Source organism: Alosa sapidissima, chromosome 12, assembly GCF_018492685.1.
Source record: "Alosa sapidissima isolate fAloSap1 chromosome 12, fAloSap1.pri, whole genome shotgun sequence".
NCBI lineage: Eukaryota > Metazoa > Chordata > Actinopteri > Clupeiformes > Clupeidae > Alosa > Alosa sapidissima.
The window spans coordinates 29,313,721-29,318,720 of NC_055968.1; positions in this window are offsets into that span (position 1 = coordinate 29,313,721).

Consider the following 5,000-nt stretch of genomic DNA (forward strand, 5'->3'; position numbering starts at 1 on the left):
GAAAAAAATGGGAGTTTTTGGCTCATATTTTTTTTTCTTCTAAAGGAAAAGGAGGACGCGGCAGTTGGATCTCAGTGCCATTTGAAATTGATGATTAAGTGTGTGTGTGTGTGTGTGTGTGTGCGTGTGTGTGTGTGTGTGTGTGTGTGTGTGTGTGTGTGTGTGTGTGTGTGTGTGTGTGACAGAAAGAGAGAGAGAGAGAACCCTCCCTCACCCCAGCCACGGCATTCCCAAAACATTCCAAACTAATAATTCATTAATTTGGGGAGTGGATGAATGTTGTTTCCTGTTGGGTCAAGCAGATGGAGAGAGAGAGAGAGAATGAGAGAGAGAGAGAGAGAAAGAGACAGAAAGAGAGAGAAAGAGAGAGGTCATCCATCTCCTTCTCTCTCGGGTGAATATGAAACACACACACACACACACACACACACACACCATAACTACATGGTTCGCCTGCTGTGCACAGGCCTCTCTCTCTTAAATCACTGCCAATGTAAAAACATCAACAAACGCCACCTTTACACACTGCCAAGAGCACGCATAGACATAATGATTTGCAAGGGTCGCTGTGTGCATTCGTTTCCAGAATATTTGTTCACAAGCAGTTACTCAGCCCTGGCACAATGGGCTTTGTCCCCAAACAAACAAGTGCAAGTCCTGCTTATGATTAATTAATTCATCGATATGAGCCGGGATCCGGCTACAGTCACGTCCGAACGCACTTTGAAATTCAATCAGGCCAATCTATTTTATTCAGGGCGTGAGTCAGGAAATTCTGTTACAGTAATCTGCTTAATTTTACTAAGTCAATATAACACACATGTGCATGCACTCAGACACTCCCACACATACAGTATGCATACACACACTCACTCACACACACACACACATACAGTTATACACGCACACACAAAGTGTGTTCATTTCGAATCCAGTGTCAATCTGTTCTCCCTCTCCTCACCCACCACCCCTGGTGCACAGCATGTGACTTCGTCATTGCCATTAAAATCCCATCTGTCCTGGGCCTCTCCACTCTTCCCCTCCAGTTCCGTCTCACGCCAATTCCAAAACAAAGCCCACTGATGTGTTTTTTGCTCTTCAATTCAATCTCATTTTATAATTCATTGACTTATTTTCTTTTCAGTGACCATAGATTGTATGGCATTGAGGACTAACACACACACACACACACACACGTACGCAGTGCTATGACATTCTGAACATTAAGCAGTAGGAGGAGGGGAGGGGGGGGGCTTCCCTCTTGGCACAGATAATCCAATCGGTCTCACCTTGTTTCAATCAGATTTCAAACCATGCTGGATGCTTATCTCAAGAAACGGCATTTCCAGGCCAACTAATCAGGTATTAAGCCTAACGCCTTTGTTTAATAACGGCAATAAAACAGTTTCCGCCCACACGTGTCTCATCACCAGCCTGCCACTTACACTAAATGGATAATTGAGAAAAATAAACTCTGGGGTCCACTTTCCAGCCAGCCCGATGTGCTCCATTAGTGTGTGTGTGTGTGTGTGTGTGTGTGTGTGTGTGAGAGAGAGAGAGTCTGCACGAGCATGTGTGTGTGTGTGTGTGTGTGTGTGTGTGTGTGTGTGTGTGTGTGTGTGTGTGTGTGTGCGTGTGTGTGTGTGTGTGTGTCTGTGTATTACATGACCTAATGCTGTGCTGTATGTGTGATTGTGTTTGTGTATGCATGTGCATGACTTGTATTTTGTGCACCAGATGAGAAAATTGAAGGCAGACATTTTCAGAGGCAGGCGTCATCCCCAGGCACTACTCTTATAGAGTTTACTGTGGCAGTGAAAACCATCAGAGGAAAGGAGTTTGCACGCACACACACACACACACACACACACACACAAGACACACTTACTTACACACACACAAATCCTATTCGCTAATGTACCTATATTACCATCTATGTGATCCATCCATGCAAAACCATAACATGCTCACACATCACAAACTGTCCCGCCTATCACACAGCAACAGTCTCAACCAGCACAGAATTGTTCTGGAAAAATCTACCAGCACATACCTCTTGTATATAGATAGAGGGTTCTATGCATGGTGGTGGTGTGGCAGCTGGTTCTGTTTGCATTGCTTTCCCCCCATTACACCAGGCCTGCCCACAGAAGATCTAGTGCTCTGCGCCGCTGATCTGGCGGACATTAATCACAGCTGAAGCTTCCTGCACTTGATGTCAGGGGGCCGAGCTCGCCCCTTTGTGTAATGAGAGATCTCTCCTCCGAGAGGAAGAGAATGAAGTCAAGTGCAACGCTCTTGCAGATTTTTTTTATCGCCGGAAGCACAGACGAAGCATTAGCTGGCCGGGCAGCAGCTCCTGTCGGCATGTGTGCACCCTGAGCTGCCAGGCACCCCTGGAAGGGGAAAGGCACCTCTTCTGATGTGAGGCCCTGGAGAATGGTTCTGTCATTTAGAGCCCTTTGGAACCGCTTGAAACCATTTTTTTTATTTGTGAGCTGGGTAATTCACTGACTGATCAATCGAACAAGTCCTGCGCTGTGTCAGAACGTTGTGCTATGTTGCTGACACAACTGTCATTGGCTTTGGCACTAATGTTAGTCTTTGAGGCTGTACCAGGACACCCCAGTCACTGGCGTGTACAACCAATGTGTGCACAGCTGACTAGGAATTTGTGGCAACTAAAATGTCTTACAACAAACCCAAAGCAATTGGCATAATTTTTGACAGATTATTGTGGATAATTTTGGTTGTCATGTAGCCGTGAAAGCCAAAGATTTACGAAACGTTTATACAAATGCTTCAACAAAACCAGTCCTTTTCACACAGTGTAACATGGAGCTCTGTGCAGAGCCATTTAACTTGGACTTCTGGATTTCATATAGTCATGTAATGTGTTTTGGGGAGTGGAGGGGCTAGTGGTTAAAGGGGCCTTCTTTCATTTTGAAAACGATGCTTTTCCTCTGAGGAAGTCACATGACCTGCCCTGTTTGTGTTGTCCTGCAGTTTTAGCGGGTGCCGAGGAGCCTGGGGAGGCCTCTGAGAGAGCCAAAAGCTTTGACCTTGGGGCCCGCTGTGCACCGGTACAACCGCTCCCCTAAACCTCCTGACGCCCACCCCTCCACCATCACCACCACCACCGCTGCAGTTTCCGTCGGCAACCCCTGTCACAGACGGCAAGAGTAATGAGCGCAGGAAGCTATTGAGCCTAAATTTGCGTCACTTAAATGGAGGGGTCAGAGTAGGGGGTCAGCCCAGCGGTCGCTCCAGTCTCCCCCAGACAAGAGCTCTGGGACAGGAAGGAGAAGGGAGAGCTCTGGGGCCTGCTAGATCGGACCAAAAGGCACACATGCACTCTTCAACTCTGCTATACTCTCTGTATGCACAGACTACAGCACCACTGAAATAACATTAGAGCTTAACTTAAGGATGGTTGTATCCTGAGGCATTGCATTGCTGTGTGCGCTGAATTGTCCATTCTCAGGGACACAGCGTTTGTGACTCCCTATAAAAATGGTGCTTTGATGGGATGATTTTAATGTTGTGAGAAGAAATCCATTTAGATATCTATTTTTGATATTTGACATTTCTTTGTCTATTGTTACTATTGTCATTACATAGCATCATGTAATGAAGGGTTTCATACAGACTTGAATGCTGAGTGATGTCAGAGGGTTCAGAGCATCCAGTAGGGGGTGCTGAAGAGCCTGCAAATGAGCACATCATGAGAGCAGGGCAGGGCAGGTGAGGACAGCTGGTCCATCCTGACCTTTGACCCCAACAGTGATACATACTGCTGCTGCTTAGCCCCTCTGACCACTGCAGGTCAACCCCACACACACACAGTTTATCAGTCAAATGTATGACTTCCAAAAGTAACAGAAGAGTTGAAACGTAACTCTCTGTTGATACAAACTCAGATGTCTTGTCTGAGTGCCTGTAAGCGTGTGTCAACAGTTTAATGATGACTGAGTTGATTTAGCAAGTTCAATTATTAAATGTACCTCTCCACAAGATGTATAGATGAATCCAGACTCGCACAGCAATCAAAGCCATTTCACAAGCTACAAGTAAAAGGTTAAATGCTTTCCTCTGTGTGTAAAACAGAGAGAGGGAGAGGGGGAAGAGGAGAAAGACAGGGGATGAGGGGGAGAAGGTGGGGCAAGAAAGAAAGAAAGAGAGAGAGACAGAGAGAGAGAGAGAGAGAGAGAGAGAGAGAGCGTGGAGATGGGGTAGGGGGAAGCCAGTAACAAAACCTTAATTTGTTTTTTAAACTGTGAGTCCAAACCACATAGAGGGAGAGAGAGAGAGAGAGGGAGAGAGAGAGTTTCTCTCTCAGGGGTGATTGTGCGTGCGAGCATACACATGTGTTTGTGTGTGTGTATGTGTGTGTTTGGCCTGCGCTGCGGCTCTAGAATCGCAGCGAGCTGAAAGCTGTCACCATCCGGGGCCAGCGTTCACATGTGTTTCGCTCAGAGCCATAGAAACCCAACGCCCGATCCGTTTTTCCCCCTGCGTGGGGAGTAAACAGCGGCCCTGGCGAACGGTGCATTCTTTAAATAGTTCAGCTGCAGGGGGAAACATGCGCGCTTCGGAGAAAGCGTGTTTTCATTTGTCGGGCTAGCTTGACAGTGATTATATGGTAATGATGACGCATGCTAAACGTCCTCGTTGTTGCACGACGACATAATTGTACGTCGAAATGGCTATGCGCTGGTCTCAGCGCTAGCTGAGGAGATGTGGGGACGTAACATCTCATCTGAGATGTCAGTTAGCCGGCCACAACCATTATCACACGGTAATTAGCTTTCTGTGAAACCACACAAACACATTTACGTCATTATAGTGGGCCCGCATCCAGGGGCGCAGCTACCCATTTTTTGAGGGGTATGCAACAACAATATTGGCGCCCCCCCAAAAAAAAAAAAAACACACAAACAACTAAAGCAAAACAAAAGGCCAATAATTTACACTATTACTATGCATTAGTGTGTATTGAA